This window comes from Scophthalmus maximus, chromosome 1 (genome assembly GCF_022379125.1).
Source record: "Scophthalmus maximus strain ysfricsl-2021 chromosome 1, ASM2237912v1, whole genome shotgun sequence".
In the NCBI taxonomy this organism is placed as follows: Eukaryota; Metazoa; Chordata; class Actinopteri; order Pleuronectiformes; family Scophthalmidae; genus Scophthalmus; species Scophthalmus maximus.
The window spans coordinates 16612711-16621569 of NC_061515.1; positions in this window are offsets into that span (position 1 = coordinate 16612711).

The following is an 8859-nucleotide window of genomic DNA, read 5'->3' on the forward strand; positions in this document are numbered from 1 at the left end:
AACAAGAGACAAACAATAATCAGTCACAGAAAGTGGTTTTGACAAGCCGTTTTTTCCCTCTCGCACACAATTAGTTTCTACTCGCGACCACGTTAAACCTTTGACAACAAATGTGTGACTTTCATTGTCTGCCTGGAACCTTGCGTCGACGTGTTCCTTTTGAAGTTCCTTGTTCAAGGGAGACATTTACAATTTATGAATGAAGTGAAGATTATGAAGCTGCAGAAACTTATTCAATATTTTCCTCAAGAGATGAACACTCATTTCACGGCCTCTGGGACCTCTCATTCATCGGCTCAGTGATTCCCATGTCCAAATAAAACCTTCCATATGACTAATATCAAATGCATAATCTCTAGTTATCAAATCTTTATGTTCTTATACGCATTTCTCTTTCCTCCCATCACAGTCCATCCCTCATACTTTTTTTTAACCCGGACTGAGACAGGGATGGGATCACTGGAGACCCCCCACCCACCCCCCCGTGCTACATCTTGTGGACGTTTTGAATTACAGTCTATCATGGTCAATCCACTCCTCGAACTTCTTAGCATTCCAAACATCTCCTCTTCCAACAACTGCTCCAACAGAGTTGTCCAGCAGGACAGTGCTGTAGTAGAACCGCTCTAAGTAATGCAAGTGTATGAACAATAAGCAGACATGAAATGTATGCTATCCTTTTACCCTTAGGTCACCTCTGTCTCTCAGACCCATATTAGATTCAACCACACCCAACTGATGTATTTGTTCTTGCCGACGACCTTCGACCCCACTGAAGCAGAAGAGTAATTAAAAGGTCTGACATTTCCAGCTCATTTGATCGTCTCTCATCGTCCTGCCTGCACTCACTGTTGGCCTGATGCGTGAGTGCTGCATTCTTTCACAATCGATCTCTGGACAATCAATGAACTGTGAACCGTGCTCCGTTGCTATCTGGATGCCAGTTTTCCCAGTTTATCTGACTGCAGTTAGAAAGAAAATGAAAACCTTAAGAGTTTACTCTTCAGACGTGTGCAACACTGAACCTCAATGTTCTCATCGCACATTTGACTGACATTTTGCCAAAAGAGCAAGAAAATAAGGATGTCAGCTAAAAAAAGAATGTGCCGACACATACTCTCCTCTTCAGATGCAAATAAGCAGCCTTTTCTTTGACGGCACACTGCGCAGCATTATATTTTTGTTGGTTTTCACCAGACCGAATACCAAGACGGGTAAAGGCTCAAAACCACAGTCACAATAGTTGCAGACAATAAAGAGCAATAACCTTGCATCCCGAGGATGTTTGAGTCTGAATTGCTTCATAAGGATTTATCACATTCCTAGACTGCTTTTGTTCCACCACCACATCAAACCCTGAAAAAGTGTACGAGGAGGCATTAAATAGCAGCGCGATACACACAAACTGCGTGGCGGAAGGCGCTTTTTGCATCGCAGAACGTGAGAAATTGTAGCCACCCAAGTGTCAGGTAAGCCTCATCTCCCAGGCCGAGTTGAGGTCGACATCCGTCATTCTTTTGAAAGGAGGGAATGGAACGGAGGTCAGATTGGAGGGGTGGACTCATCCGAGCCTGAACTCTGGAAAAACAAGGCCTTGTTTTCCTGCTGAGAGCGCTCATTACAAGACAGTATAAGAGCTTCCCACAAGCAAGCACAACTCCTTGACCTCAGATTGGAGTGAATGGAGAGGACGAGAGCTCGGGCCAAGCCGCAGACGCAGACTCCAAACCACACCAACAAGCACCAGCCCCGTGAGTGTCAGCTTGGGACACAGATGTAGGTTGTTCCTTTTTTTCTATTGCTGCGTCCACAGCACATAGCTCCTCAGAACACTGCGAGCCACTGGAGCTGCTCCGCCGTGAAGTCCAGTGTTCTGTCACAGTACTTCGGTCAAAAGAAAAGAACAAATTCAGAGTCTAAAATACAACTAGTACATGAATGAGGGCCTCGGGTACACACTGGACATTCCGTCCGCATGTTGCAAAAGCTAAATTAGAAGAAACAAATGCTGAATTTGAGAAAAAAAATTAATCTTCAAATAAATTGGTTCATTCTAGAAATGAGTTAGCTCTGATAAACAAGATCATTAATCCCATTTTTTAAGTCTTGGCAGGCACAGAACAATTTGCAGTGAACAGGGATCGCCAAAGTCACAACTTATGATTCTTCTTTTTGGGACGAGGAATTTCTGTGTCAAATTTCATAGAAATACATCAGAGATATTTCACTCCGGACCAAAGTGGTGGGGAGACTGAGCGATCGCCTGAGCTGGCCTTCAATTTTTTTATCAATGTTATTCAACCAATTTTCATATGATTTGATTATTGAATAAAGTAAGGAACTGTAAAAGTTGCACACGCGAGGAAACGGCGAGCTGCACGTCAGCAAACTACTTTTTTCCTCCATATTTCATCTTGTGAAATCAAAATGCATTTCAGATTTTAAGTCAAATGGGAAAAACTGACATATATTTGTGACCTTATTTCATTCTGACTCTGCCTCACTCCATCCTCCATTTCTCCAGCACAGTAAACAGTTATGGCCTTTCGCTGTGCATCGTACCATGTGCAACTGTGTACGTGACAAACAAAATTTGAAATTGAATTTGAAACAGTCACTGAGCTAAGCTGAATTACCGATGAGAATACGATGTGTCATTTTCTCATTTGGGGTTAACCCATGTCTGCTGAGGTTACATTCTACAGCCATGACTGCGGCGGACCAGTGCACTTTGTCAAATGGACACCTTGCACCAAACGGAGTAATGACACAGCCCGGGGGAGAATGTACGGCTGATGGTATTTTTCTTTCTGTGGCAGCTTCCATGTTCCACTGTGGAAAATAACAACCAAAAGTCATTTTTCTGTCAAAACTTGTAACGTGTCTATTTTTCCCCTCAAACTACATACAATAAACACAAACCATGTACACGTTTCTGATTTAATCTACAAGAACTACTACTTTATACCGATTCTTTTGGCTTTTATGCTGCTGAGTTGTTAAATAAAAACACGGTTCTAGCCTGTTGCAGTAATGATCAGAGTGTTGGATTGAAGGTAACGCCGTTACAACACCCAGAACAGTACGGTGTGACCACAAATGTTTGGTCCCAACAGAAATTAAACAGTGACTCGGGCACAAAACAGAGAGTCAGTGTTGAGTCTGGTGTGAAGGGAGAGACCTTGCACCCACCGCGTGGCTATTTTTCAGCCGATAGCTGGGTTGTAGACTCGCACACTTAGTTACTTTGCGGTTGGATTGATCAAGAGGTTGTTTGAAGATGGGACGCCCCGTGGGCCCCTCATTTTAGGGGGAGTTGGGACGATTAACAAGCTTCTTCTTGGGACTCATCTTACTCCCTTGCCAATTAAACACCTTTCGTCCGACGCAATGTCAGCTTTTGTTCGGAAAGTCACAAAAATCTCATGTCTGAGGAAGATAAATTGTATCGTTTGACTGAAATTGTTTTAACGAGATATTTCTATATCGGTGTTGGTTTTGAAGTTCGGATTTGTCACTGAAACAGAATCCAAATGTCGACAGTTGTAATGACACACCACATAACGCACAGAACCGTTTTCCGCCCCTGAGCTACTTCAAGCGGCGGACGCACCTCACTCTTTATACGGCGTGTCACTCACCGCAGGTGTTCACAAATCATTAGTCAACAAGCCAGACGCTCTTGTTCCAACCAGGTGAGTCAGTTTGCACCAATCCCGGCTGTGAGTCAGTGATTCTGAAACGATCAAGCCATATCCATGTGTTTCACTTCCACTCAGTGTAACAGATTCGAAGGCATCATAAGCCAAATGTTGCCCATCCATCCTGACAAACTGAACCGATGACATGCGTTGTGTAGACTGGATACAGCACGCTGCACCACCAACAGCTGACTCACATTATTATGCCGCTAGACTCGTCTAGACATCACACACAGCGACGTGACGTCAAGCTGCTGATCCGGTTTACCTGACTGGTGCTTCTGCCGAGATTATTGGCTAAATGAAAATCAGAAGGATGGGTCATATTTCATTCAATAACTCAATTCTCAATTCTTGGTCATGGGGCCGAATGAAAAGTGTCTGTCACAGATCAGGTCAATTTACGGACACCAGTGGGAATACGACGTCGTTTAAGGGGTCAACCTCAGAATGGGCTGAAGGCAAGAGTAAAAAGAAAGGTAGATCTCGATTAAATCTTTGATTTAAAGTTGAAACTATTCCAGAAAAAGCCTAGTCACCTTCAAGAATAAGTAGTAGGTGTATATTCTATCTTGAGGGGCAATGAGGTGATATTAAAGGGGACAAATTCTGCTTTTCAGTTTTTCCCTTTCCTCCTTATATATAGTTTCTTGTGTGTGTAAAATTAAAGTAAAAAAGCTGAAAATCTGCAGTAAAGGGAGCTCCTCTCCCTGACAGAAATCACGGCTCCTGAAACAGCTCTTTGTAAGCACTGCTGATTCTTCATCGCCATGTTACGGAAATGCATAAGGCATGGGTACGGTCGAATTGTCAAATTGGCTTAGGAAGTTTCCTAAATCTTGACATGACTGAGAAGTATTTCATCCGCAGCCATGATAAGAGCTGTTCTCTAAATGCATAGGAAAGGAGCTTCAATGCTTCCTTTCCTATCTCCTTTAGCACAGGGTACACTGGAGCTTCCCATGCGAAGGGAAGGGAGATGTAGACCCCCCACAATTCATTGCGGCAGCGATATTTAACGTGACGCGCCATGCACGGACGTAAACGAGTCAATCCGAAATAGAAGTAGAGGAAGTAGACGAGTATGAATATGACCCAGAAGAGACGCACGTCATTGTGTAAGTTACTGTTAAATATGAAGCATTTATTCTGAAACATGCTGAATGGAGCCGTTGCATTTTTTGTAGTCCATCTGCGGGTATTAGTAGTTTCACCACGTCATTAACATCCGCCGTCGCGTGATGACGCAGTTTAGAGAAAGTGGAGTCGGATTCTCTGAGCGGCGCTGTCTGCTTTTCCTAAGTCCTATCGGTCCTCCTTTACACCTTTCCTGGACCTCGTGACGTTTTCCACTGAGGTCAAGGAATAATAGATTGGAAAAGACGATAGGAAGGACAATCCGACCGCACCCTAGAGCATGTAAACCTTTTCAAATAATAACCCAAATTAGAAATATGAACCTGAATATGAGCACAACATGTCTCCTTCAAGCATAGAAATGTATGAAAATAAATGGCACAAGAGTGTTGCAACAACTTTTCTGAAAAGTCCCATTGCTCATAAGACCCGGTACACCCACACAGGTGTGATCACTCACTGTGGCTGATCAGGACTCTGCTCTGTTATTTGGCAAAACTACGATGGGAATCGCCCGAGGTCACAAAACCTCACGAGCTAATGAAAATCAGTTGTCCTGTCTTGGCAGGTGCCAGAGCCAAGGAGAAAGAGACGGGGAGAAACTTTTATTCGTATTTCCTCCATGGAGGAGGTTGTGTTTTCACCCCCCCCCCCCCCCCCCCCGTTCATTTGTTTGTTTCTTTGTTTGTCATGGGGATTTCGCAGATCTCGGACAGACTTTAGCTGAGGGGTGGTACATGGTTCCAAGAAATTTTTTATCACTTTGACGTTATTAAAAAAAAAAAAATCCCAGGGAATAATGCATGGATCGTAATAAAAAAAAAAACAGCCATATTTAGGGAACTATTATCTATGACTGTGTGTAATTTGGTGCAAATTTAATAGGATTGTTGGCCCATGACGGCGATCTACTCTAGTTCAACTTCTCCATTCCGACAGTTCTTCACTGATACCACTTTGTGTCACTTGCTATACCTGCACCAGCGTATCACCTTTTGAGGCAGAATTCGTAGATTTCCTCACAGCAAAGTGATTGCAGCTGCAGCTCGGTCTCTTTAGTTTGAAAGTTTTCCAGCCAAGCTGCAGGATTGGTGGACATTATCTCTTTGCAGTGTATCTGGTAAATCTGAGCAAGTACGAATGGATTCAGTTTAAATGAATGAAGAAATTCAATCAGCAAAAGGCACGAAATGGATTTAAATATTTCATGGAATCGTCTGATTTGGACTCCACACAGTTTCGTGGAAACTGAAAAGGGAATCTGATTCGTTTTTTATTGTGTTAAGTTTATGAAACAATTTCGCTGTTGAATCGTATTAGGCTTCAGTCACTTCATGTGGATAGATAATAATGTAAACTTGTTATCACATGATAATGTTTCATTTAATCTGAAAACATTTAGACATTAAAGCCCCTGAATAAGAACTGGACAGGACGATAGATAGATCCACACACATATGCAAAAAGGAAATTATAAAGGCTTCAGACTGTTGAATGTTCTTTTGATTCTGAGAATCAACTCTGCTCTGAAAATGGTACTGATTTTAGGTGGAGAGGTGCTCCACATGGGTGAGAGCAGACATCTGGGAACGATACAGACGGGGTCGGTGCTAATCATCCCTCGCTGCTGTTTTTATGGACCCAACTTTCAGTAAAGCGCTGGGATCCGAGCCTGTATTAACACGACTCTATCAGCCTCAGTCCTCCGCTGATACGGTTTATGGACAGTACATGTAGCCCTGACCTGCAGGCTGCGATCCATCATTCATGCTTCACTGCACGTTTTGTAACTGTAATCTTCCCTTTGTACATATTATACACTGTGATGCATGACTGTGGTAAGGATTGGAGATTTTTTTCTTTTCTTCTTGTAATTCAATATTCAAAGTGAAAGCTATTATAGTCAGTAGACTTTGTATGTGAGCCATGATTGTCATTGTCTTTTCTAGCAAGGAGCATTAAAATATACCGCGAGGGCCACAAAAGGAAACATATTTGACTTGACCTTTAACCCCAGATCCTGTAACATCTGCATTCACTTCACACAACAGAGCACAAGGGAGGCAGAGGACCATAATAGCACTGTTTTGGTAACGTTCAATATGTATTTTATAGAAGTGCCCAGAACTTTTACATGATTGCTCAAACAAAACACCGAGGTACAAGTGTCTCAGTGATGTGGACGTGTCTATGTTGACCCCATACGAGCCAGGTTGCAGCCTCAGATCCTCAGGTCCCTTCTTCAAGTCTAAAGGTGACTATTCTCATGCCAGCAGGGCCCCTCGGCTTTGGAACGACATGCCTGAGGATGAGGCATGAGGCTCGCAGAGACAGTCATTTATTTTGGATAACTTCTTAATACTCATTTTTTTCAGGCATGCCTTTATGTGATGTCGTCTTTTTTTTAAAATCTTCTTATGGTCTTTGGTTTTTAATCTTTCTCACGTGTATTTATTTGCTTTTGTGTGGCGCCCTATTTACGTCGTTCCAATTTACTGCATTGACGTGATTTCCTTTCCGTATTTTTCTGTTTTTATGTTTCTATTGGTGTGAATGCAAGTCTGCAGCTGCCTGTGTCTGTCAAAGCACCCTGTTTTCAAAGGTAATTATATTTAATGATATTTATATAAACAAAGTTACTATTATTATTACTATTATTATATTAGTGCCCTTCAGCAAAGTCCCACTTTGTGATTTAGGCTGATAAGACTTTAATTAGTACAACTGTGCAGCACAGTTTCACATGTGAAGCTTTGATGACATCAAACGGAGCGGTGTTTACAGTGTGCTCACTACGCCCGGCTGTCTTTTTGGGGAAATTGTAAATCAGCCTCCCGGCAGACAGCCCAACATGTTCCACCAACCCTAGACGGGTGACGGAGTCTGGCCTCGTCTCCTTTGTGTCAGCCGTTGTCATGCTCAGAGCCTTGATACGAGTCGCACTGTTTGTTTTTGTGTCAAAGGGTTTGACACTTCGGTGAAGTGTCAGGCCAAGCGTGCAGCAACACGGTGAGCCTCTACGAAGGGAGCGAGCATGTGCGAACTGGGCTCAGTTGCCGTTTGCACACTTCAAATTGATTCCGGGTGACAGTGATAACAGAGATGTGGGAAAAATTCAAGGGGGTAAAAAGAGGGGGGGGGGGGCAATCTTGACGAAATGCAGCTATTATACCTATTTGTCAAGTTCATATAGAAAAAAACACAACTTTCCCCCCCACACACTCTAATAGCTGTCAAAGTTTATCTTGATTGTAGAGTACCATGACATACGGTCGACAGTCTCCCTCTGACCCTTGCTGTGAGCCGTCACCTCCCTGCTCGTCTCCTCCTTCCAATAAATCCCTTAGTCGAGCAGACCCCCCCCCCCCCCCCCCATCAGTGAAAAGTGCCATGGAGCAACTCCAGATGCGAACATCCTCCCTCTCTCCTTTTTTCCCCCTCCCCTCTCTCTCGCTTTCTCCCACACTCTTTTCTCTCCCACTCCCGCCGCCAGTCAACCCCCTCACTGCCTCCCTCCCCCATGCAGCTACGAGTTTTCCATTTCCTTTTTTGGTGAAAAAATCTGAAACGGAGGCAGGGAGGAGGACATTTCGCCGGCGCAGACAGGAGAGTGTATCTGGCCGTCTGTGTGTGTGCGTGCTTCATCAAGGCGATCAAACAGTCGACTCAGCATAAACAGTATATGTTTTTACACACACACACACACACACACACACACACACACACAGGTGTGTGCTCACGCTCGCTTTCACTCTGTCACACACACTTTTTATTCTCTTTTACATGATTTCTTTCTCCAACACTTTCTCACACTTTCCTATGCTTCCCCTTCTGGATTTACACACACACACACACACACACACACTCACAAGATCTTTCCTAGAAAGACTTTTTAAACACACCGGATGGATTTTCTCTGGCTTAGACAGTAAACACAAGTACAGAAAGCTATGATCTCATAAACCAGGAATGGATATTTCACCATAACCACAGATATTTTTTTAACTGCTCCGCAAAGATC